At 44.9% G+C, this 27999-nt stretch overlaps 1 pseudogene; it reads left to right on the top strand.

The window, feature by feature from the left end:
• Positions 1–855: 855 nt before the first annotated feature.
• On the top strand, positions 856–26699 carry LOC144253851 (adhesion G protein-coupled receptor E2-like; annotated as a pseudogene).
• The last annotated feature ends 1300 nt before the right edge of the window (positions 26700–27999 follow it).

Below are 27999 nucleotides of genomic sequence, written 5' to 3'. Positions count from 1 at the left end.
TGGTCTTCACTGCACCTGAAGATACGACCACTGGCCTCACAGCCCATGGAGTCAGTGATGGGCAGACCTGGTACCCACTCCCTGGGCTCCTTGCCCCACCTTCTCCAGGCATCTCAGAGCCGTGCAAGACACCTGGCCGCCCATCCCTGTTCACTCCCCAAGACTCAGAACCCTCCACAGAGGGCCACTTCTGGACCTTCAGAACACCCCGCTGCCCATCTGGCATCTGTTTTTCATGAACCACAAGGGAGAGAGACCAAGATATCCCAGGAGCCTGTGGCAACCTCGTTCCAGCGCCACTCAGTTCTCTGTGGCTGCCAGGATGAGCCCTGCCCTGTCCAGGGACCACAGGGACTCCGCCACCTGGAACACTCTCAGGCCCCCCAGACACGATGGACCCAAGGACTCAGTCGGGAAATTCAGGAGGAAATTCAGAGTTGAGGTTAGGCCACAGTCCCCATCCAGCAATGGCCTGGAGAGGACGCCAGCTGTTCTCCATGCTTTTCTCAACCTCCCCCTCCATAGCCACGCCCTCATCAGCCACGCCCCCACCAGCCACGCCCCCACAAGCCATGCTCTCACCAGCCACGCCCCGACCAGCCACGCCCTTCTCCACCTCTCAGCCTCATTCATTGCTCTGCTCTGCTCTCCATCCTGACTTTGGTCCACTTGCCGTACTGGAGGATGGTGTGTCAGGACAGGGGTGGGCAGGGTGACATTGAGTCGAGTGGAGGAAGATGCTCCAGTCTGGAACACACAGTAAGAGAGGGTGACATGGAACCACTATCCAGCCCCAACCCTCTCCAGAGGCGGTTAACCAAGATCCCAGGGGCCTGACCACTGGAGACAGAGACGATGCTGGGTCCCACGCAGCAGGCCACAGGTCTGTGTCCCAGTGGAGGTGAAGGACAGATGACAGAAATGCCTGCCACTACCACCACTACCCCATCCCCAAGGCTCCACTCTCGCTGCTGTCTTTGTCCACATGCTTCATGGGGTCAGGAAGAAACCTGCACAGTCCCAGGGCTGCCTGGCTGGATGTCAACCCTGGGCTCTCTGGCATGGTCCTCACTCCTGTCCCTGCCATTAAGTCTTGTCCCAGTGGGCCTGGCTCAGGGGCAGATCTTGTTTCCTCTCCTTGGAGTTGGGCTCTCAGAGCTAGTGGGATGAGAGAACCTGTCCTACTAGGTCACTGGGACCCAGGGACAACTCAGCCATCCAGCAGTCACACTAGCAGAATCAGGCCAAAGGCCACCCTGGAAGCCAACAGGCCCCACTCAGGAGCTCAGCACTTCCCTGCACTTGAGTCCCAGGAGGACCCATCTGGCCTCAGCTCCAAATCCTCAAGACAGGACACACGTGGCCATGACACCCTGGCCCAGCTGGGAGCTTCCCAGGGAGGCAGAGAGCACTGGGAGGACAACAGAGAGTCTGGAGACCATGCTGCCCACAGAGAGCCGCCTTGTGGTTAGGAAAGGAACCTGGGGACACAGTGGGTCCACCCCATGCCTCCATTCCAGGTACCTGGCCGACTCCCAGCCTGGGCTGACAGAGCCAAACCCTCTGATCACAACACTCGCATCCAACCCAACAAGCCACCTGAAGCTGCCGGCTGCCCGCATCCTGCCCCTCTTCTTCCTCTTCCAGAAGTGGACGAATGTAAGCAGAACCCCAGAATCTGCAAGGGCCGCAGCACCTGCACCAACACTCAGGGCAGCTACACCTGCCAGTGTCTGCCTGGCTTTGAGCTAAACCCAGAGGACCCAAAGCTGTGCACAGGTAGAGGCCCCAGGTGGACCCCTGAGGGTGGACAGGATCCACAGGTGCAGCAGAGGCAGGTCCTGCACCCAAGGAGGTAGAAGACCTGAGGTTCCCACAGGTCAAGTGGCTCAGGCTCAGCCTAAGGGAGGCCACAGGGCCATCTGGCCTCAGCCCCTTCCTGATCTATCACCTGAGAGTAGAAGAGAGTCACTTTCAGTTCTGACAAGGAGCCTCCACCATGGCCAGAAAGAGGGCGACCAGAGTCCTTGATCAGGAAGTTCCACCCCTGGCTCAGTTTCCCTCCTGTCTCTACCTTCTGTAAACTGGAGACCAGTTTGCTGTGCTCTTCATGCAAGAAGGCCACCATAGGTTGCTCTGAAGGTGAAGCTGAAGGTCACCAAGTGAGGCACATGTTGAGTCCTTGGTCTGGGACAACAAAAAGATGGAGAAGTGGGTGCAGTGAGTATGGGCATGGGAGCTGGTCAGGGGCAGGCCTTCCGCTTTGTCCTAGATGTGAATGAATGTGCCTCTGGACAAAACCCGTTTCACAAAACCGCCCACTGCTTCAACCAAGTGGGCAGCTACCAGTGCCGCTGCCGACCTGGCTGGAAGCCAGTCACCAGATCACCCAACGGCCTGAAGAACACCGTGTGCAAAGGTGGGGCTCAGAGACCATGCTCAGAGGCCCAAAGTCTAGCTGGGATCGCAGCCCTCCCAGGCCTAAGGAACAAGTCCAGTGCTGCGGTGCCTGCGCCAGCTAATGCTCCAGGGGCTGGACTTGGACAGATGGTTCCTGGGGAAGGAGCTGGGGTCTGACGGGAGGCTCCCGGGGTCCCTGGCTGCAGCTAGTTAATAACTGGGTGACAAGATTCCGCAGCCTCACAACCTGCACCTGCAAAGGGCACGCCTGGGGCACACCAGACCTTGCACACCCCTTGTCCTGGCGTCAACCTCGCAAGGGTGTGGGTTGCCAGGTAGCAGCACCACAGCCCAGACAGGGCACTAATGGCAGGAGACAGGGGGTGGAGTTCTGATGGCAGACAGCACTGGTCCTTGCTGGGGCAGGGAACAATGCCTCTGTCTGTGTTCCCCAGATGTGGACGAGTGCAGCTCTGGGCAGCATCAGTGCCACCAGTCCGCCATCTGCACCAACACCCTGGGGTCGTACCAGTGCCACTGCCGCCCAGGCTGGGAGCCAATTTCTGGGAGACACAATGGCTGGAAGAGCACCATCTGCAAAGGTACCCTGCTTCCCTGACCTCAGAACCTCCACCTCCCCACACACATGTGCACACCCTCGTGCACATGTTCATACACATCCATGCACACACACGTGCACTCCTCCTAATGAACCACTGTCCTGTCCCTGCAGTCAAGCCCTTCTTCACCAGACCTCTGCCCCCTGGAGTCCACAGCCAGGTGAGCGCCCCAGCCAGGACAGGGAGGTGGGGATCCCTGGGGCAGCACCCTGTCCACCCCTTGGCCCTGAGCTTCCCACCCACCCGTGACCCCTCATCTCACCTCCCCAGAGTCTCTCCCAATTCACTGACAAAGTCAACAATCTGCACAAGGATGTCAAGCCAGATCAGGCCAATGAAACCATCCAGGTAAGGGCAGGATCCAGGGGAAGCAGGGGGAGACCTCCCATAGAGGGCGGGAGCATCTTTGGTCTGGGAGAGGGGACAGGCCCAAGCACAGTGAGGTCCTGCTCTGAGCTGGCCACTCTCCCAGGGCAGGTGGAAGAGGACACTGGGAGCCACACACACTGTTGGACGCCCATGTGCACTGTCTGTCCTCTTGCTCTCATCCTGGTCTTTGGGATTTGTAATCCTTGACAGTCACGAACCAGGGCTGACCTCTGAGGAGCAAGGGCCACCCAGGATGTCCCAAACCATGCTCTCTCTATCCCCAACTGGACAGTGTCTGGGTCTGTTCTCTGGGGTTGAGTTGTCAAACTCCTCATGTGGACCTCCTGGCCAAGTCCACCTGCTCTGTGCCCCCATCCCTCCAGGGGATCATGCAGGAGGTGGATGAGCTGCTGGAGACCCCTGGGGACCTGGAGACCCTGCCCCCCTCACAGAAGCACTGCGTGGCCACTCACCTGCTGACAGGCCTGGAGAGTGCCCTGAGACACCTGAGCAGGGGTCTGCCTGAGGGGACAGCAACCTTCAATTATTCTGCAGGCACATGTAAGTCCCTGGGTCTGTGCCAGCCCCTGTTCCTAGCCTCATTCCTCTTCTGATCCCACTAGAGCTGAGTGGCCACACTGTACCTCAGTGACTCACATAAATAATCACAAAAGTGAAAAAGGCAGAAAACCACAAATAGTACACATGTACAATATAGTACACATTATCAGCACTAAAATGACAATAAGGAATTTTAGGGGGGCTGGGGTTGTAGCTCAGTTGTAGAGCACATGCCTAGAGGCACAGGGTTCAACCCTCAGCACCACATACAAATAAGTGAATAAAGCAAAGGTATTGTGTCATCTACAACTAAAATAATTTTTTCTATGAATATTAGGTAACAAAATATAAACAGCTTGAAAAGCTAATTTGGAGTAATATAAATTTATCTTGCTCAATATTTAGATATTAATTGTTTTATTGTGGCAAAATTCACTTAACAAAATTCACCATTTAAGTTCACCATTTAAAATCCACCAGTTCGACATTTCAGTGGAATCAAGAACATCCACAAACTGATGCAGCCATCACCTCCATTTCTAAGACAGTTTTCTCCAAAATCAAACACAGTGCCTCCTCAGCTTTCATCCCTCATTCCTCCCCTCCTGCAAACCTGGCATCTACTCACCTGCTTGCTGTCTTAATGGAGCTGCCTATTCCACCATTTAGTAAAAAGCAATCATACAAAGTGTGACCTGACCCTCTAGCTTCTTTCTCCTAGAATAATGCTGTTGAGCGTGGCATAGCATCACTCCATCCCTTTTCATGGCTGAATATGATTCCATCCTATGGGTGTTGAGCTGACCCACTCAGCCACTGATGAACATTTGGGTGGGTTCCACCCCTTGGCTATTGTGACTTACTACTAAGAATATTGATGTATAATTGTTTGTTTGAAAACTGTTCTCAGTGCTTTGGTGTGTCTGCCATGGACTGGACTTGGTAGGTAACATGGTAATTCTGTGTTCAGTTTGGGAGAACCACCAGACTGTTTGCAGAGTGGCCACACTATTCCATAGTACCACCAGCAGGGTGCAAGAGTGGCCTCTCCATGGCCTTGGCTAAACATGTTACTTCTGATTCAGTTGGTTTTTATCACGGCTGTTCTAGTGCATGTGAGGTGATGTCTCATTGCTGGTTTGAGTTCCATCTGTGTATTGACAGGTGAGGGTTAACACCTTTTCATGTGCCTTTGGGCCATTTGTGTATCTCTTTGGAGAAATGTCTGTTCCGATAATTTGTGCATTTGTGATTGGGTTGTCCTTTGGTTCTTGAGTTGTAAGAGCTTTTCATCTGTTTTTACAGGAGACATTATGAGATGTGCAATCTGGAAATGCTTTCTCCATCTTATGGATTATATTTTCATAGTAAAAATCATTTCACTTTAATGTCAGATGTTTTGAATTTTGAGGAAGTCTACTTTGTCTACTTTCTCCATCATGGCTTGTACATTCAGTGTCATATCTAACAATCCATTGGCAAATCCAAGGTCAGAAAGCTACCACTATATTTCCTCCTATGGGCTTCAGTTCTTAGATAGAGGCCTTTGTTCTATTTTGAGTTAATCTGTGTGTGTGTGTGTGTGTGTGTGTGTGTGTGTGTGGTGTGAGGTAGGGGTCCCACTTCCTTCTTTCTCCTTGGATATCCAGTAATCCCTCATCAATCATTGAAGAGTCTGTTCTTATGCCCATTGAACAGTCTTTGTCCCCTGGCTGAAAGGCAATTAACTGCAGAGGTGTAGGTTTATTTCTGGGCTCACCTTTCCCTCTGTCTTCATGCCAGTTGCCGCAGTCTGGCTGGGCAAAATTCAGGAGCCACTTGTCAAAAGAAACGAACTTTATTTTTAGAACTACTCACACCAAACAAAACAGCTCCTCAGGAAAACCTTCAGAGCCCAACTGCCACCACCGGCTTCCCACAAGCCTCTCCCCCCACCACCAGCCTCTCCACCTCCCACAATCCTCCTGCTCTTGAGGCGGATTGGCTGGGTTGTGTGGGCGGAGCCAAAAAGTCCCCCAATAAGCAGCTCCATGGTCTGAAAGGGCAGGGAAACAGCCCAATGAGCATCACCGCAGAGGAGCCAATCATCTAGATGTTGCTGGGGCCGCTGTGAGCCAATCATCAGCTGGCAGTCTGAAAGGGTGGGGAAACAGCTCAATGAGCATCTCCAATGAGCATCACCACAGACGAGCCAATCAGCTAGATGTTTCTGGGGCCGCTGTGAGCCAATCATCAGCTGGCAGCTGGAAGTTTGCTGGCAGCTGGAAGTTTGCTGGGGCCCCTTCGGCTGTAGCTCTCAACAGCCAGTACCACGTTGCTTTGGGCTCTACTCATTTGCCATCAGTTCCGAAATCAGTAAGTGTGAGTCCTCCACCTTTGTTGCTCTTTTCAGCCACGCTTTAACTACTTGGATCTCTTGCAATGCTGTGTTACTTTTAAGGTGAGTTTTTCTATTTAAGCAAATTATAGAAACCTCCATCGCAGCCAAACTGCTGTGACTCAGCGCTACAAACGCTCCCACTCAATACAGAAACAACTCATTGGCTCCTCCTTGAACCTTTTGAGGTTAATACCAACAGACCCTTCATAGGCAGTGACCACAGGGTTTAGATGGGGCTTGGGAGAGCCGGTCCGGACCCACCCTTTGCATCGAACACCAGGCAAAGGGAACAAACTGCCGCCATTTGCATGGGATGTCACCTTGGTAGAGAACTAATGTCACCAGAATGCGGTGGAGGAGATAACTTCATTGAAACCGGTGGCTTCAGGTGTGTAACCCCCTAGCCCTTCCTAAGCACACAGTGAGGAAACCTCAAGGGTCCCTCCCAGCTCTCCCATGAGCACGATAGTCAGACGGAGGGAATCAGGAGCAGCGCGGGACCTCAGCCTGGGACCCCGGCTACCGCTCCCACCAGCGCTGACAACTGAGGTTTCTTGCACCAGCTCCCAGGGGAGTGGCTACCAGAGGGCAGGCAAAATACGTTGAGGGATCTCAGCCCCACACTCCACAACCTTAGGGTCTCAGGGAATGGCAAGCAGGGAGAGTGTGCCCAGACATTTAAGAAAATAGGGCTCACGGGAGCAGCAGGCCTGGCATGTAGCCAGTATTGTGGTGAGCGTCACTTGTGAGCAGGGCCTGGCTGGAGGAAAAGTGGGGACGTAACTAGACACAAGAAAAGGCCCTAGACACTCAGGATTGGAGAGCCGCCCAGTGGGGGAGGAGGAGCCGCTTCACAGTGATTGATGGTTCCTGCATACTGAGAGGAGAAGCTTGGCCCAGTGGGCACAGCCCCGCCTACTGGAAGAGAAGTTAATCAAACTCTAAGACTGAATTTTTAATTTTTTTTCATTATTATTATTTTTTTTTATTTTTTTAAATTTATTTTTTAATTTTTTCATTTTCTATTTTATCTTTTCTCTTTTCATTTATTTTCAATCTCCTTATTCCCCTTTCCTTGAATTCTACCTGTTTACTCTCCTTCTTTACTGACTTCTTCCCTCCCCTTCTAATACCTTTCCTCCCAAGCATCACGATACGGTTTATGTGTAATTTACTAAATATGTATAGGTAAATGTTCCAAGGCATTATATACTGCTACCAATTCCCTAGCTATCCCAAATACTCCAGACCATTCTCCTGTTAATATCCCTCATCAGTAGAGCAATCTTCCAAGGTTCCCAAGACACACCAACCTCAATACCATCACATCACTTGACCTAAACATAAGTCCCAAGACCAAACCGCAGACCGCTATATGCCATCAGAATCCGTACACAGTTTAGGAAACAAATGAATCTGCATTAAAGTGCAACAAAATTCATCATCTCTAGTCATAGTCTCCCATCACAAAAGAGAGACTCCAGATATACACAAAACCAAATAAATTTATAGGAGTAAACAGTAACTCAGCAGTCAAACAGAACCGGAACTAACATGAGCAGCATGAAAAAGCAAGGAAGAAAAGGAGTACAAACAATGCAGGACAGCCTAAATATAAAGGAGGACCTAGAGGCATCAGAAAAATGGTCAAATAAAGAATTCAAGGAATACCTTAGACAGATGGAATGGAATCTTAAAGAGGACATGAGACGGCAAATTCAAACAATGAAAGAACACATTGAAAATGAATTACATAAACAGATAAGAGAAGCAAATAAGCAACTTTACCAGGAGATAGAGACTATACAAAAATCAAATAATCCGAGAAATGAAGGAAACTATAAACCAAATTAAAAACTCAAATGAGAGTATCACTAACAGAGTGGAGTAAGTAGAATCCAAAACGTCAGACAATAAAGGCAAAATATATCATCTTGAAAAGAGTCTAGCCAACTCAGAAAGGGTGGTAAGAAACCACGAGAAAAACATCCAAGAGATATGGGATAACATAAAAAAAAACAAACTTAAGAGTCATCAGGATAGAGGAAGGAATAGAGGTACAAACCAAGGGAATGAGCAATCTGTTGAATGAAATAATTTTAGAAAACTTTCCTGATATAAAAAAGAAAATGGATGTACAAATTGTAGATGCATACAGGACACCAAGCATACAAAATCACAGTATACCAACGCCAAGACACATTGTTATGAAGATATCCAATATACAGAACAAAGAGAAAATATTAAAAGCTACAAGAGAAAGGAGGCAGATTACATTCAGGGGTAAACCAATAAGGTTAACAATGGATTTTTCATCACAGGCGCTGAAAGCAAGAAGATCCTGGAACAACGTATTTCAAACACTGAAAGACAATGGATGCCAACGAAGAATTTTGTATCCAGCAAATTTAAGCTTCAGGTAGGACAACAAAATAAAAATCTTTCATGATAAACAAAAGTTAAATAAATTTGCAGCCAGAAAACCAGCATTGAAAGCATCTTGAGCAAAACACTACACGAGGAAGAATGAAAAACAATAACCAAAACCAAAGTGAGAAGTGCCTCAGTAAAGTGAGGGGGGGAAGCTAATCATGGAGAAACAAACCAAATTAAAAAATAAATAAATAATCAAACATGGCTGGAAGTACAAACAATATATAAATAGTAACCTTAAACGTTAATGGCTTAAACTCACCAATAAAGCGACATAGGCTGGTAACATGGATTAAAAAAAAAACAAATCCAATAATCTGCTGCCTCCAGGAGACACATCTGATTGGAAAAGACATACACAGGCTGAAGGTGAAAGGTTGGGAAAAATCATACCACACACACAGTCCTCGGAAGCAAGCAGGGGTGGCCATCCACATATAGAATAAAATCGACTTTAAGACTAAGTTAATCAAAAGGGATAAGGAAGGACATTATATACTGTTAAAAGGAACCATTCACCAACAAGACATAACAATTATCAATATTTATGCACCAAATAAGGGTGCTGTGATGTTCATAAAACAAACTCTCCTCAAGTTCAAAAATCAAATAGACCACAACACAATAATTATGGGTGACTTCAACACACCTCTCTCACCATTGGACAGATCCTCCAAACAAAAGTTGAGTAAAGAAACTATAGAACTCAATATCACAATCAATAACCTACACTTAACTGACATATATAGAATATATCAACCATCATCAAGTGGATATACTTTTTTCTCAGCAGCACATGGGTCCTTCTCAAAAATAGACCATATATTAAGACATAGGGCAATCCTTAGTAAATATAAAGGTGTGGAAATAATACCATGCATTTTATCTGATCTTAATGGAATGAAACTGGAAATCAATGATAAAAGAAGGAAGGAAAAATGCTACATCACTTGGAAAATGAACAATATGTTTCTGAATGATCAATGGATTACAGAAGATATAAACGAGGAAATCAAAATATTCTTAGAGATAAATGAAAATACAGACACAACATATTGGAATCTATGGGACACAATGAAAGCAGTTTTAAGAGAAAAATTCATTGTCTGGAGGTCATTCCTCAAAAAAAGAAAAAAAACCAACAAATAAATGAGCTCACACCTCATCTCAAAGCCCTAAAAAAGAAGAGCAAAATGACAGCAAGTGTAGCAGAAGGCAAGAAATAATTAAAATCAGAGTGGAATTCAATGAAATTGAAACAAAAGAAACTATCGAAAAAATTGACAAAACTAAAAGTTGGTTCTTCAAAAATAAATAAGATCGACAGACCTTTAGCCATGCTAATGAAGAGAAGAAGAGAGAGAACTCAAATTACTAACATACGGGATGAAAAAGGCAATATCACAATAGATGCTACAGAAATACAGAAGATAATTAGAAATTATTTTGAAACCCTATATTCCAATAAAATAGAAGATAGTGAAGACATCGATAAATTTCTTAAGTCATAGGATTTGCCCAGATTGAGTCAGGAGGATACACACAATTTTAACAGACCAATATCAATGGATGAAAAAGAAGAAGCCATCAAAAGACTAACAACAAAGAACAGCCCAGGACCAGGTGAGTATACAGCGGAGTTTTACAAAGCCTTTAAAGAAGAATTAATACCAATTCTATTCAAGTTATTTCAGGAAATAGAAAAAGAGGGAGCTCTTCCAAATTCATTCTATGAGGCCAACATCACCCTGATTCCGAAACCAAAGACACCTCAAAGAAAGAAAACTATAGACCAATATCTCTAATTAACCTAGATGCAAAAATCCTCAATAAAATTCTGGCAAATTGGATTCAAAAACATATCAAAACATTGTGCACCATGATTATGTAGGATTCATCCCTGGGATGCAAGGCAGGTTCAATATACGGAAATCAATAAATGTTATTCACCACATCAATAGACTTAAAGATAAGAACCATATTATCATCTCGATAGATGCAGAAAAAGCATTCGAAAAGTACAGCAACCCTTTATGTTTAAAACACTAGAAAAACTAGGGATAACAGGAACTTACCTCAACATTGTAAAAGCTATCTATGCTAAGCCTCAGGATAGCATCATTCTAAATGGAGAAAAATTTAAGGCATTCCCTCTAAAATCTGGAACAAGACACTGGATGCCCTCTATCACCACTTCTATTCAATATAGTTCTCGAAATACTGGCCAGAGCAATTAGACAGACGAAAGAAATTGAAGGAGTAAAGATAGGAAAAGAAGAACTTAAATTATCACTATTTGCGGGTGGCATGATCTTACAACTAGCAGACCCAAAAGGGTCTACAAAGAAACTACTAGAGCTAATAAATGAATTCAGCAAAGTGGCAGGATATAAAATCAACACGCATAAATCAAAGGCATTCCTGTATATCAGCGACAAATCCTCTGAAATGGAAATGAGGAAAACCACCCCATTCACAATATCCTCAAAAAAAATAAAATACTTGGGAATCAACCTAATAAAAGAGGTGAAAGGTTTATACAATGAAAACTACAGAACCCTAAAGAGAGAAATAGAAGAAGATCTTAGAAGATGGAAAAATATACCCTGTTCATGGAGAGGCAGAACTAACATCATCAAAATGGCGATATTACCAAAAGTTCTCTATAGGTTTAATGCAATGCCAATCAAAATCCCAATGGTATTTCTTGTAGAAATAGATAAAGCAATCATGAAATTCATATGGAAAAATAAAACACCCAGAATAGCAAAAGCAATTCTAAGCAGGAAGAGTGAATCAGGTGGTATAGCGATACCAGACTTCAAACAATACTACAGAGCTATAGTAACAAAAACCACATGGTACTGGTACCAAAACAGGCAGGTAGACCAATGGTACAGAATAGAGGACACAGAGACCAAGCCACAAAATTACAATTATCTTATATTTGATAAAGGGGCTAAAAGCATGCAATGGAGAAAAGATAACATCTTCAACAAATGGTGCTGGGAAAACTGGAAAACCATAAGCAACAAAATGAATCTGAATCCCCTCCTCTCGCCATGCACAAAAGTTAACTCAAAACGGATAAAGGAGCTTGATATGAAATCAGAGACTCTGCGTCTGATAAAAGAAAAAGTTGGCTCCAATCTACATATTGTGGGTTCAGGCTCCAAATTCCATAATAGGACACCCATAGCACAAAAGTTAAAAACAAGAATCAACAAATGGAACTTACTCAAACTAAAAAGTTTTTTCTCAGCAAGAGAAACAATAAGAGAGGTAAATAGGGAGCCTACATGCTGGGAACAAATTTTTACTCCTCACACTTCAGATAGAGCCCTGTATCCAGAGTATACAAAGAACTCAAAAAATTAAACAATAAGAAAACAAATAACCCAATTAACAAATGGAAGAAGGACCTGAAGAGACACTTCTCAGAGGAGGACATACAATCAATCAACAAGTACATGAAAAATTGCTCACCATCTGTAGCAGTCAGAGAAATGCAAATCAAAACCACCCTAAGATACCATCTCACTCCAGTAAGATTGGCAGCCATTATGAAGTCAAACAACAAAGTGCTGGCCAGGATGTGGGGAAAAGGGTACACTTGTACATTGCTGGTGGGACTGCAAATTGGGGCGGCCAATTTGGAAAGCAGTATGGAGCTTCCTGGGAAAGCTGGGAATGGAACCACCATTTGACCCAGCTATTCCCCTTCTCAGACTATTCTCTGAAGACCTTAAAAGAGTGTACTATAGGGATACTGCTACATTGATGTTCATAGCAGCACAATTCACAATAGCTAGACTGTGGAACCAACCTAGATGCCCTTCAATAGATGAATGGATAAAAAAAATGTGGCATTTATACACAATGGAGTATTACTCAGCACTAAAAAATGGCAAAATAATAGCATTTGCAGGGAAATGGATGACATTGGAGCAGAAGTTAGCCAATCCCTAAAAAACAAATGCCAAATGTCTTCTTTGATAAAAGGAGGGCAACTAAGAACAGAGCAGGGAGGAAGAGCATGAGAAGATGATCACCATTAAACAGGGATGAGAAGGGGGAGGGAAAGGGATAGAGAAGGGAAATTGCATGGTAAAGGAAGGAGACCCTCAATATTATACAAAATTACATATAAGAGGAAGTGAGGAGAAAGGGGAAAAAACAAGAGAGAGAAATGAATTACAGTAGATGGGGTAGAGAGAGAAGATGGGAGGGGAGGGGAGGGGATGGGGGATAGTAGAGGATAGGAAAGGCAGAAGAATACAACATACACTAGTATGGCAGTATGTAAAAAAGTGGATGTGTAAACGATGTGATTCTGCAATCTATATACGGGGTAAAAATGGGAGTTCATAATCCGTTTGAATCAAATGTATGAAATATGATATGTCAAGAGCTTTGTAATGTTATAAACAACTAATATTAAAAAAGAATTGAAACATCAGATTTTTTCTCTAGGAAAAAAAAGCAAATTATAATATTAATGACTGTTGGGACATGGATAGGGATGACATTGACTTTCTACATCTCTTTGGGGCATGTCGCCATCTTACCAATATAAAGTTTCCCCACATCCATGAACACAAGGTGTCCTTCCCTTCATTTGGAGTCTTTAATGCCTTTCAAAACCTTCTGTAGTTCTCTATGTACAAGTCCTAAATCTCTTAGTTAAATTTATTCCTAATATTTGTTAGAGAGTGTTGTGTCTGTGTTCATAAGAGATATAGGTCTCTTGTTTTCTTGTGATGTCTTTATCTGTTTTTTACATCAGAGTAAGATTAGCCTCAAGGAATTACTAGATGCCTCTTCTGTTGTTTGAAAGAGTTTAGAAAGAATTCATGTTCATTCTTCCCTATATGATTAGTGAAATTCAGCCATATTAAATTGGTGAAAATCTGATCTCACATGTTCATTTAGGAGGTTTTTCACTACTGATTCAATCTCTTTACCCATTATAGGTCTCTTCAAATTTATCAAATCTTCTTGAGTCCGTTTTGGTAGTTTCTATGTCCCTCAGAATGTGTCCATTTCATCTCAGTTATCTAATATGTTGGTGCACAAGTACTCCTACTGTTAAAATTTTTTATAACTTGAGATTTCAAATACATGTATGTATGTATGCACACATGTGTATACACAACACATATATACACATACATATAAAATCTGAAATTACAAAGGATTATACACATACATGTATGTGTACACATATGTGTCTATATATTCACATATACATGTATATGGTTTTAGTGAATTGGAAGTTACACATAGGTCCTTGATATATGTGATATACCCATGTACGTATAATATATATATATATATATATATATATATATATATATATATATATTCCTAACATAAAACTTCTTCCCATGACTCATAGAACTGGCACTGGAAGTGCAGAGGCAAGGAGTTTGCAATGTCACCTTGAGTCTGAATCAGGCAAAGATGCAGCTGAACTGGAATCTGGCACAGGAATCTTGTTACACAGGTAACATCTGAGATGGGGAGAAGGTGGATGTCCACCTCACACCAGTACCATCCTATTTTGAAGAGGCCTCAGGGTGGGAAAGATGCCCAAAATACAAATTAAAGACTAAAGGGTGATGTGGGTGTGAAGAGGTCACTAGAAGAGCATCCAAGGGGGAGGTTCTGGGGAGTGATGAGGCCACATTCTGTTGTGTGCACATGTGAATGTGGAGCAGCAAGTTCCACTATTATGTATCATTATAATACAACAATTCAAAAGGAGCAGAGGCCATCTAAGGAGGAGGCCCTGGAGGAGACCCTGAGACTCACCCGTGGCCTTGTCCTGCAGGCCCTTCTGTGGTGGGCTTGGTCTCCACCCCAGGGATGGGCAAGCTGCTGGCCGAGGCTCCCCTGGTCCTGGAGCCTGAGAAGCAGGTGGCTCCCCATGGGACACACAAGGATTCGCTGCCGAGAGTCTCATCTGTCCTGCTCTCAGATGTCGTCTCAGCCTTTTTGAGCAGCAACAACACCCAGAACCTCAGCTCGCCAGTTACCTTCACCTTCTCCCATCCTGTGAGTGGGGGGTGGGAGGACCATGGTGTGGGAAAAGCCCCAGGCCCAGGCACACCCTTGTTGTCCTCTTAAACTTGAGGTTCATCAGGACTCCCCACAGGTGCACCCCACACAGGAAAGCCAGCCCTTCCTGGGTCAGCATCTCTGAGCACAGGAAGACCAGCTCAAACCCCTGTCCTGTTACTACAGCTGGTGACACCTGCACCAAGACACAAGGTGCTCTGTGTCTTCTGGGACCACAGCCAGAATGGGAGTCACTGGGCCACTGCAGGCTGCAGGACAGTGAGCACCAGAGGTGGCAGCACCACCTGCCACTGTACCCACCTCAGCAGCTTTGCCATCCTCATTGCCCACTACCATGTGCAGGTGAGAGGCTGCCTTCAGCATCAATTGCTGCAAAACACACTTATGCAGATGTCGCTAGTGAAGTAAAACAAATTTGTTCCATCACGGTTTCTGAGGGTCAGCAACCCAGCACAGGGGGATGAGTTCCTTGTACAGATTCTAAAAGACTGACAAGATCACATCAGCCAGGGCCGCAGTCTCTTCTAGGTCTTGCAGCCCTCCTCCAGCTCCCTGGTTGCAGGCAGAGTCCAGTTCCCTTCTCTTAGCAGCTGTCAGGGGGGACCACACTCAGTTCCTAAGACCCACCCACATTTCCTCTCCTATGATCCCTGGTTGGCCTTCTCACAAAACACCAGTGTTCCTATCTGAAAACCAGCATGAAAATGTCCTTGTATAGAATGCCTCTCAAGTTTTGAATCTGTTTTCCCAGGAAGAGTCCAGATCTTTAAAGCAACCACCTCATCTCACCAAACCCAGAATACACTCCTTAATCTAAAAGTCAACAGATCGAGTCAAAAATTCCACTGGAAAAATTCCTCTGCAGCAACACCTAGTTTATCAGAGAATTGAATAATAATAAGAAGGTTTGTGTAAGAGCAGGGGGTGGACATACGAAGACCAACTTAGAATTCTACTTACCACCAGGGTCTGTAAGTCAACCATGGTCGGGTTTCAGGTTTACAAAAAAAGGAAGGTCTGGAAAAGGTGGAGGTAAGAGGGGGTCAGGGGAGTCAGGGAGGATGGCTTTACTGGGGGCTGTTTGCCTCCTCCTCTAGCCAGGGGAGTTGACAATTCTGCTTCCCCAGGTTCAGACTCTCAGGTGACCCCACTTATGGGCATTTACTGTGAGTACCTGTGACCATGAGCATGACAAAGATCTCAGCCAAGAGCTTTTTATATATTATATAAATTAGATTTTGTTTTTACATCAGAAGTTCTCAAAATTCAGCACATGTTAACATCACTTGGAGGAACATTTATTTTTAAGTACTTTCTTAGGAAAAAATTTCTATTTTTTAGATATGTTTTGTGATAGTAGAAGCAAATGTGACTCCATTTTGTTTTATGACTTCATCCTGTAAAACAGCCATGCCAAGTAGAAGAGTCATGACTGGGGCAAGATGTTCTTTCCTTTTGCTATAGAAACCTTTAAGAACACGGAACTACCTAATGGGGCACTGTTTCTGTAACTAGGGTAATGGGGCTCTGGTTCTGTAACTGTTGTGACTGGGATAACCGTGACTGGTTAGGCTTCCCTCCGCTTAACTGCACTGTCCTGCTTCTGTAACCTGGCTTGCTTGCATTGGCTAGACCCCCTGAACATCCCTTTGCAGTTTTCAGGCTTATAAGGAGTGCCCATGCAATTGATCATGGGAACAGCCTTATGTTCTGGTCAGCCGCCACCAGTGTGCTTCAATATAGGCTTGATTCGATTATACGTGAGTGGTCTGGAAGTCAGTTTATGAAACCCTGGGACAAAGCTTTAACTATAACAGTTTCAAGACCAAAAATAGAAGAAATAGAGCAGATACCTTCTTCCTGTGCAGAGCCATCCAGACACCAGCACCTCCCTGTACCTGCAGCTCTCGCTCTGCCTCCTGCTGACCCACCTGCTCTTCCTCATGGCCATAGACAGAACCCAGCCCAAGGTACCCAGGTGTCCCTGCCCCGCCCGCCCAGGGGTGCTGAACTCAGGAGCCAGGCTGCGGGCTCCTAATCAAACAGACTGGTTCCTGGGGAAATCTAGAGGAGGTCGATGTCCATTTCATGTTGATGGATTCACTAAGAAAATGAGCCCTCTTTACAACCCCATCACCTGCATCTCGTGTTGCTTATCAACAGGGCTTGCATCCTGGGGAAGTCCCTTCATTAGGGGACTGTGTAGGGTGAACTGACACAAACTCTAGGTGGCATCCATCAGTCACCAGACGTGGCCTCCTGATTCAATCAGGAGACATGAAGGAGGTGACTGGGCTGGCGTCACGGGGCACCCTGTTTTACAGCAGACACTTTTTACCAGGAGAAAAAGGAGGTTCTACTGAATTTTTAAATTGGTTAATCAAGTCCTTTGTTTACAGAATTCCTATTTGGTTCATTTTTATAATCTGGATTTAGTGAAATGATCCTCCATTTCCTGTATCTCCTCCAAGTTCATTCCTTACATCTTCTTTTAGCTCGTTGAACATTTTAACTAGGAGCTTTCTAAATTCTTCTCCAACATTTCCTCTGCTGTCATGCCTACAGAGTCAGTTGTTGGAGTGCTGTGGGCTGTGTGGTTTTCTCTCTTGCTCTGTCCTGCTGCTTTTAGGTCTACCCATCTTCTGGGTTCATTATCTTCTCTGCTTTGATGCACAGGATTATTTAGTGACCTTCTGTCTCTTAAGAGCCCAGGGATGGGTGAATATCCAGCTACTGATACTGTCATTCAATGTGCATCCTCAGCTGTTCCCAGGATCAGCACCATTTGGAGACAAGATACTAAACCCTGTGAACTACAGTCACTTCTAAAATAATGTGAAAAGCATAGTGTAGTAAATACATAAGCCGACATATGATCATTGGTTGCCATTTGTAAGTATTAGGTCCTGCCCAACCTTGTGTTTACCTGCTGTTCCATAACCAGCAGCCCAGCAGGTTTGTGAACAAGAGCATCCCCACTATGGCATGAGCAATGCCCCAGGACAGCACTGGGAGGTTGTAAAGTCACTGAGCAACAGGCCCTTTCCAGCTCTGCTGTGATCTACGGGAGCACACACGCAGTCCATGGCTGAAGCACCACAGTGCAGCGCCTGGTGCACAGCAGAATCTTCCACCACAGGGCACAGGGAGCATCCTGGGCCATGCCCAGACCCTGACCGCTGCCCCGGGGTCTCTCTCCTCCCCAGGTGCTATGCGCGGTCACCGCGGGTGCCCTGCACTACCTCTACCTGGCCTCCTTCACCTGGATGCTGCTGGAGGGGCTGTTCCTCTTCCTCACCGCATGGAACCTCACTGTGCTCAGTTCCTCCAGCAGAAACAGGCTCATGAGGAGGCTCATGTTCCCTGTGGGCTACGGGGTCCCGGCTGCCATCGTGGCCGTGTCTGCAGCAGCCAGACCTCACCTGTATGGCACCCCTGCTCGGTAAATGCAGACCCCACTTGACCTTCTCCTCTCGAGCATGTCCACGGCCTTCACTTGGAACAAAGTAGCATTTTGAGTATTTCAGAGCTTAAGATGGACAGCGACACTAACTAGTAACCCCTAGGGCATCTTTCCTGTGAAAAATTAGAGTAAGGATTAATTAACGAAGTCTCTCTCCTAGAAATAGCAAAGAAAAAAATTTAAAAAAAAATTTTATTTTCAACTTAACCTACATTTTAACCAAATCCTATAGAATGCCCCAATTCCTCATTTGGGATAGTAGAGTTTGTTTAAGTAATCAAACTAATAGACAAAGATCATCACCAAACTTGTGATTGTGGTTACCTTGGTGACAGGAAGGATATGCAATCAGAAAGGGAGAGTCGTCCTCATCTTCTCCGAGAAAGGTCTTATTGCTTAGGCTCACATGTCAGTCCTAGGGATTTCATTATAACAGTTTTAATGTTTAATGATGCAGAATGAAAATGTTTTAATTACAAAATTAAAATTAAACATAGTGTCATAGTTAAGATTTACAGGGTGCTTATTTCATCCAGGTGCTTCTCTGGAGATATATATATATATATATATATATATATATATATATATATAATCAGAGAAGATAATCAACCCAGAAGGTGAGTAGACCTAAAAGTAAATAATCCTCACATCTCTACATGCAAGGAGATGCTGTCATTAGCCTGATTTTATCGATGAGGAAATAGAGGTACAATTGAGTTAAGTGCCCAAAGGTGTCAAATCCAGGAGGTATCCACACACTCATGTTTATTGCAGCACTCTCCACAATAGCTGAGTCACTGCATCAGCCCAAGTGCCCCTCACAGATGAATGGAGAAAGAAGAGGTGGTATATATACACAATGCAATACTATTCAATGCACAATGCAATACTATGAGTGAATTTTATGGTACATGATCTCCATGTCCATAATAGCTGAGTCACTGCATCAGCCCAAGTGCCCCTCACAGATGAATGGAGAAAGAAGAGGTGGTATATATACACAATGCAATACTATTCAATGCACAATGCAATACTATGAGTGAATTTTATGGTACATGATCTCCATGTCCATAAATCCATGAAAGAATTGTGGTCATTGGGTAAGATTAGCAGCAGAAAAAAGCAATTTATTGAATGGGGCAAGACAAGCCCTTAAAAAATGTCAGGTTCACAAAACTTTCAAGCACTGTGACCATGTTCACAGTCCTCTGCCCTGCTCCAGAGCTGACTACCTCAGTAACAATCAACCAACTTCCTATGTCCGTTAACATATGATTTCCTTGGGGAATTTTCCTTAACCATCTTAATCCCACAGACCCAAACCTTAATATGCCCTCCAGTGATTCATCCTCAGAACCTTCCATTTTTGTTTTGTTGTTACAATGTGTCAACAGTGTGTATCCTCCTGGAGGTGAGACTTGGGATTGCTGCAGTAATTCAGCATGGGAAAAGAAAGAAGAAGCAGAGCAATCGAAGCAGCAGCAGAAAAAAAAGTCCTTTATTGTGCACAAGCAATCTTTTTATAGTATTGTGAACAAAGAAGGCAGCCTTCCAACATCAATAAATCAGGTCTTTCAGCTAATTAAACATAGCATACAGAAGTTTTACTTTCTAATCAGAAGTGACCCACTTCTCATGGCTAAACTATTCTCAGCCTGGAGTATGTTGAGCTCTGCTCTTTGTTAAGAACAAATAATAAAAATTTTTCTCAGTGCCCTTTTAGCCCACTTGACAGAAGATCCCGTTTGCAGGCAAGTCCTCCCAAGGACAGCAGACACCTCGTTTTCAAGCATGTCCCACTGTTACCTATCTATACCTTGACAGAATATCCGGTTTGCAGGCAGACTCCATCAAGGACAGTAATAGTAATGCAGTTACATCTGATTCTCTACATGGGAGATTTACAACCGGGTTTACTTTCTTGGTATCTTCAGAGCCAGACAGAAAGCCTACCACCCAGACACTCAACGTTTGTTGAGGAAAGGGAGGAAGAGATCAAAATAACTGCTCTGTGTCTTCAAAGATCAATACATTTATTCTCCCTCTTTGTTAATTTTTCATTTGTTCTTTTTAAATATACGTGGAGGTAGAGTGCACTGTGACATATCACACATACAGGGAGTCTGGCTTCCCATCCTTGTGGTTGTGCATGTGTGGAGTGGACTCCTAGATGAACACAGCAAAGTGATGTTGTTCTCTCTCTTGCTCAGGTGCTGGCTCAATCCAGAACAGGGGTTTGTGTGGGGCTTCCTTGGACCTGCCTGTGCCATCTCTTGTGTGAGTGATGTCATCAGAGTTCCTTGCTGTCCACATGAGGGTCACTAGAAGAGCAGGATTATAAGAATGGTGTTAAGAACAGGACTATCCTGGATTGTTAGGGGTTGGGTTGGGTTTTCCAAGAAATCTGCATCTACAAATTCTAACGTTATTCTCAAATACTAAAAGCTAAGTGGGCTAGAATGGAGAGAGAAAAAAAATTTAAATTTTTATTCAATAAAACTTTGCACTGGGGGATTTGGGTGTAGCTCAATGGCAGAGAGCTTGCCTGGCATGCACTAGGGTCTGGGTTCCCTCCACAAAACTGCAAAAGAGAAAAGAAGATATTCATAAACCCCCTGCAGTTTCTTTTGGGGGTTCTTTTTAGTTATACTTGACAGTAGAATCCATTCTGATACAATTACACAAGCATGGAATATACCCTATCAAGTTAGGAGCCCATTCTCGTGAATGTACATGATGGTGGGATTCACTGTGATGCTGTCATATATGTACACAGGAAAATTATGTCAGATTCATGCTGCTGTCTTTCCTCTGTGGTTTCTTGAAGGTCAATTTGGTTTTCATTCTGATGACCCTCTGGATTGTGAAGAGCAAGCTGTCCTCCATCAACAGAGATGTGTCCGCCCTCCAGAACACAAGGTGTGAGGGACCAGGGAACACAACCCCACACAGGTGGATGATGCCCAAAACAAAGCCATGTGCCTGGGCATCCCCCTCGTGTCCCTCCTGGGGGGCTTCTGGGTGCCCAGAATTAACAAATGCAGCTGCACTTCTATGGCTGCCATCTCAGACTCAGGGCTCTGCTGCAGATGCCCAAAAAATGCCTCCATCTCTGATCCCAGCTTGGGACTCCCTCAGCCTCAGGAGGAATTGGCGTTGGCTGATCAGCAATGCTTGGACTCTTTTTCAGCTCTTCCACAGCAAGAGTGCCAAGAGCATTGTTGTTCTCATGACATCACCAAGACTCAGGCTGCACTTTCTTGCCCCACCCTCAGCTCAGAATCCTTCCCACCCTATAACTAACTGTTCCTCCCTGTAGATAAACGCTACTCCAGTTGAGTCCTCCAGGGGGCGGGGTTGATCCTTCACTCAGCATCTTGTGTACAATTCTTGCTCTTTCTTCTGGGTTCCTCTGATTAACCTTTCAAATTTTTGCATATCATTATTCAGTTGTATTAGACACTTGAACAGAGCATATGATTAATGAAAACAGAAATTTTGCCCTATGTTTCTTTTCTAAGATAGGGCCTCACTATATTTTCCAGGTTGTGTGACCCTCTTGCCTCGGCCTCCTGAGGAGCTGTGGCTACAGGCATGCAACCCTGCCCCAAGCCTCTCTTTGGGATTTATGTCCAAACACTAGCACAGGGAATCCTCAGTAACACTGGTTAATGAAATTAGGGATCTTCATGGAAAATGAGTTTTGGAACTAACCTTATGCACTATCACTGTCCTGGACCCAAAATGGCATTTTTATTGTGGGGTATCATTGAGAGTAAAGATCAGAGTTCAGTCCAAGAAATTGCTTACGGGGAGAGTAGGTGCATCCAAGGGTCGAGAGGTGAATACCCTTATTTTGTTGTGGGTGAATTATAAGCCTCCATTCTCCCCCAACCTAGGGTGCTGACATTTAAAGCAATGGCTCATCTCTTCATCTTGGGCTGCACCTGGTGTCTGGGTGTCCTTCAGGTGTGCCCCATGGCCACTGTCATGGCCTACCTCTTCACCATCGTCAACAGCCTGCAGGGCGTCTTCACCTTCCTGGTGTACTGCCTCCTCAGCCAACAGGTACCCCTGCCCAGCTCCCACCCATGCCTCCCCACCTGCACCCCTCTCTGTGAGCTGATCCAGAGCCTGGGTTGCCACTGCAGATCCAGGAGCAGTACAGGACATGGCTCAAGAGGATCAGGAAACAGAAAACTAAACCCGAGTCCTACACTCTGTCTAGCAAGGCTGTGTCAAATACCTCCAGACCCATCACGGTAGGGTCACTCCCTGCTCCCAGAGCTCATGTTCCTGGTATTGGCAGGATTTCTCTCATCCTGTCCACAGAACATGCTTCCCCTGCCTCCTGGACTCCACCATCATGCCTCCCTGTGCACTGACCTTACATGATTCTCTCTCCCTCCCTCCCATCCACCTCATTCCCACTTATTGTCATTTGTCCTCACCCCTATCTGAGTCTCCTAAAGACCCTGGTGATGACCTTAGGCTCACCTGGACAATCCAGGCTGATTTTCTCATCTCAAGATGCTTAACATGCATGATCCCACTGATATGTGAAATGCAACATTGATCTCATAGAAATGAAGAGCAGAACACTGGTTCCCAGAGGCTGGGGAGGAGGGGGTGGGAAAAGCTTAATCAGGGGGTACTAAGTTACAGTCAGGAGAAAGAAGCTGACTGTGGTAGATCGCTCTGGATGGTCACTAGACCACAAAGTGTGCTGTGCCTTTCCAACAGCTCTGAGAGGCTGGGGGCCACTCAGTGGGAGGCTCTGCCTGGCACATGCAAGGCCCCGGGCTCCATCCCAGCAATAAGTCTCTTTAAAATACAAAGAAAGGATTTTGAGAGTTTTTACCACAAATAACTAATGCATGTTGGAGGAGATCGTTATGTTTAACCTGATATAAACACACTGTAGACAGGCAGGAAACATCACATTATACCCTTAATATGTGCCATCTAAGTAGATTTAATGTAAAATTAGATTTTTTATCTTTAACATACTCCTTCTTGAGAAGTTCCTCCTCCAGGCATGGTGACACTCACAGGCTACGGGATTGGGGTGTGGACGTCTGTGGGGTAATTATTTTGTCTATCACACCAATTACATAGGTGGCTTTCTCTCTCATGGAGCCATCAAAATCTGCCTCTAGTTGTAGATAACTGAATAGATTCACCACTCCTCCCTCCACCACAGCAATAGGAATGATATACACATTGAGGAAAAGAAATGGCAACTTTTTATCTAGAAAATAGGAAGTCATCAGTTGGGGAGTGAAAGCTTCTGAAATTCAGATGATGTGATCAGGTGTTTCTACCATCTTGGGCACTGGACCACGAAGGTCCACTCTGTTGGTGTCCTGATGTCATGTTATCTTCCAGTGTCTCCTTAAACAGGGGCATCTCCAGGATGTCAGTTGATGGACTCTCTTCCTCTCATTTTGGAATCCCTCCTTTGGCTCATTTCATAAAAACAAAACATTTTGTCTTGTAACCAGTTCTGAATGATTTTCTAAAGCACAGCATTGATAAGGCTCCAGTGAATCAGCCTCACTTCTGAGAAAGTCCAAAATCAGCAAAATGAAATCTCATGTGGCCTCTTGATCATACCCTGATAAATCCATCGGGCAAGAAATATTGTGATTGAAGTGTGTGTGTGTGTGTGTGTGTGTGTGTGTGCGCGCATGCATGCAATATCAAACTCCATAAAGGTAGATGATTATTATTTGACAATTGAAAATTTTAAAAATTAGGGAGCAGGATAGTTGCTTAACAGCTATAATTTACAAACTCATTGTGTATTTTGGGGGTGTGCCCCATGAATATACAGAAAATAAAATGGTTACTGTAATAAAGGAAATTAACTCACTCATCATTGCCGCAGTCTCGCTGGGCACAATTTACGAGCCACTTGTCAAGCAGAAATGAACTTTATTTTTAGAACACACGCCACACCACACAAGCTCTTCAGGAATTCCCTCAGAGCCCAACTGCCACCACAGGCTTCCCACAAGACTCTCAACCCCACCCCCACTACTCCTGCTCTTGAGGCCAATTGGCTGGGTCGCGTGGGCAGAGCCCTAAAAGTCCCCCTATGAGCAGCTCCATGGTCTGAAAAGGCAGGGAAATAGCCCAGTGAGCATCACCGCAGAGGAGCCAATCAGCTGGCAGCTAGAAGTTTGCTAGGGCCGATCCGAGCCAATCATCAGCTGGCAGCTGGAAGTTTGCTGGCAGCTGGAAGTTTGCTGGGGCCCTTTTGGCTGTGGCTCTCAACACATCATCTCACATTCATATTTGTACATGAGCAGCTGAAATCTCTTTATCTAACAAATCTTTTCTTTCCTATTTTAAATGGAAGATATGAGTTATTTTTCAATTATCTTATGTCATTTTTAAATAATTATCATTCCAGACTAATTAGAAAGATCACCAGAGCTACATCCTCCTTCCCCATGGAAAATCTGAACCGCCATTTTTAAGCCATTAGGACAGGACAAAGACTCTGTGCTGTGTGTTTCAAGAAATCCATGGTGTTGGCCATGTGAAGGGATTCTTGGAGGACATGATTGACATTCAACTCCTGCAGAACCTGAAATGTTTTCATGCCATACATGGTGATGAGCAAACTCAACATCCAGATGCCTTCTGCATCCAAATTCCTCGGTTTATCTTTAAACGATCTTCTACTGCCCACCCTTCCTATGAGGCCTCTTCAATGCAAACATTCTAGAAGAAAACCAGCCTCCCAAGATGCTCACATCCACAACATTCAAAAGGAATAGAACTCGCCTTAACCTTTTTGACAAAAAATAAAATATAAACAGAAAAATATTATAAAAATAAAATATTGTGGTGCCTACCAGGAAGAGACCTTGCTCTACGTGGGACGTGGGATTCTGAGGATGTGGACGACTCCCCAGAATGCCATATTCCACTTAAGATCTTCCATAGTCATGTAGTGGCCAAATTTCCAAGAAAATTAACCCCCAGATAATTTCCTGACAGACATGTTAGTAAGTAAGAAGTAAAGAATAGGAGAGAAGCCTGGGAAGACAAAGATGGGCCTGGGTCACTTCCTGGGCAGTGAGTACAAACAGCACCTGCAGATATTTGCTAAGAAACTTATAAAAAGGCTATTTTTAAGTCAGGACCTATATGACTCTTGTCCATGCCTCTCCAAGGAAGGAAAAGGGTGTGATGGACATCATGATTGGACAAAAGGCTTCATGGACACCTCGTGAACACTTCGTGATTATACATTGTGACTTTTTCTATTTCTGCTAATTAATTCAAGTACTGGCTTCTTTGTCATGTAGTGCTTCTACAGAGCAAGCAGTTGTAGTTTGGTATCAGGGTTAACATAGGCTTGGAAAATTCCATGGTGCATTTATTTCCATGAGATTCCCAATAATTTATATGCATTGCAAATAGGTGAGATTTCAAAATTACAGATGATATTTCTGGGTGATGAATTGGGTGAGTCAATTTCTTCATTGATTGGTCCATTATACTTTTTAATTAAAAATTAACCAAGCCTATAGAAAATGTGGCTTCCTCATCATTCATGGAAATTATACAGACCAAACTTTTAACATTTCACCTAAATGGTGGTTATTACCAGGACATTTAAAAGTGAAGCACAAAAGTCATTCCTAAGACACCTGAGATCAGGAAGGCTCTGACCAGGTGCAGGGAGTACCCTAGATCCAGTCTGCTTTGGGGACTAAATTAGGTCAGTGACTGGGTTTTCCAGCTGGTGGTGGCAACAAAAAGGGAACTAGTGGCATTAAGGAACCACAGTGTGACCCACATCAAAGGAGGGGTCATCAAGCCAATGCCTCATAGAGCACTGGGTCCACGCCAAGGCAGCCAGGGTCCTGAGGTGGCCATGGACTTCCTCTAGTTGCCGCTTCTCCCCTGGGGACATTTACTTTACATGGAACCAGAAAACCACACGGGAACTCCAGGATTTCTCCTCCAGGAACTTTCTGAGAAGCCAGAGACTCAGTCGGTTCTCTCTGGGCTGTTCCTGGCCTTGTACCTGGTGACCATCTTTGGGAACCTGCTCATCATCCTGGCCACCATCTCAGACCCCGCACAAAACCATGTACTTCCTCCTCTCCAAATGGTCCTTTTCTGACCTCTGCTTCACCTCCACCACCATCCCCAAGACGCTGGTGAACATCCAGACACAGAGCAAGGCCATTACCTACACAGGCTCCATCACCCAGATGTCCATCACTCAGATGTCCTTCTTCACAGCTTTTGGAAGCTGGACAATGGACTTCTTACCTTCATGGCCTATGAATGCTTTGTGGCCATCTGCCAGCCCCTGCACTACAAGGTCCTCATGAGCCCCAAGCTCTGTGCTCAATTCTTCTCCTGAGCTGGCTCATCAGTGTGCTCCCACACCTTCCCCCAATCCTGACAAAGTTTTTTCCTAAGTCTAAGACTCAGAAACCTACTTCACCAGGTCCCTTGAGTCCCCATGAGCTGGTTCCATCTCCAGGAAATTGACTCTTCCTCTATTCAACCATGGATGAACTGTGCTCTCTGAATACAAAATCAAGCTACTACAACCCTTGGCTTCATGAGACTTTTCACAACAACAAACAAGCAAAAAATATGCTTATAACACAAGCTGAAAGTTGTCATGTGTTTGTATTCATAAAAAATTTTAAAATTTAATAAGAGAAATTTAGATCCTTTTATGCACATTGCCCTGAGATTAGCAGTGTGTAATAATTCCCTCATTTAGTTTTTATAAAAGCCCATTCTCTGTGGTCTGTATTGTGAACCCTGTCCTACATTCATACCCATTGGATCTCAGAATGGTTAAGTGATCTGCCCCTTAGGGCCCAATGGGAGTTCCAATCTCCATACAGGAGGACTCAGAAATGTGCAGTCTGTAACAGAATGGAAACACTGTGAATGCTGTGTTCCATGAACCTGGAACATAGCAGGTGCTCAATAGACACTTGCTGAATGAATTAATCCATAGATCATTTGATAGAGCAAGTGGTTTGAGAGGTTAGTGGGAAATGCTACTGAATACTGAGGAAGGTGGATGAGTGAGAATTCACTCTGATGGGAAAGAAGGCAGAAGGCTTACAAGTGTGGGGGAAAGGGTTGGGGACAGCAAATAAAGGAAGTCTATAAATGCAGAGATAGGGAATGGGCCAGCAATGACAAGGGGTCCTGAGAGGGGGATTGCTCAGTTGTCTTTGCCATAGTGAGCCCCCATGTTGGGAGAGGCCCCAATGTCTACAGACCAAGGACAGTTCCTGGTGCTGAAAGTGAACCTTGTCCAATAACCAGTCAGATAACGGGAGCTAGTTCTACCCAGGCAAAAAAAAAAAAAAAAAAAAAAAAAAAACAGAATTCTGCCAATTTCCTGCATGAGCCCAGAGGAGACTCCTGAGCTCCCGCTGAGAACGTAGCCTGACCAGTGGTTTGATTTGGCCAATGTGTGAGAAGCCTTGAGCAGACAAAGCTGTCATGTATACCTAAATTCATCTGAGAATGGGCACTCAGGTTGATTCCATATCTTAGCTATTCTGAAAATCCTAAAACAAACATGGGAATGCAGGTATCTCTTCAAATCCTCATTTCCTTCCCACAGGATTTATCCTAGGTAGGAGAATTTCAGAATCAGATAGTTCTATCTTTAGATGTTTGAGGAAACT

Source organism: Urocitellus parryii, chromosome 3 (genome assembly GCF_045843805.1).
Source record: "Urocitellus parryii isolate mUroPar1 chromosome 3, mUroPar1.hap1, whole genome shotgun sequence".
Classification (NCBI taxonomy): domain Eukaryota; kingdom Metazoa; phylum Chordata; class Mammalia; order Rodentia; family Sciuridae; genus Urocitellus; species Urocitellus parryii.
This window is presented reverse-complemented; position numbering and strand designations above follow the sequence as displayed.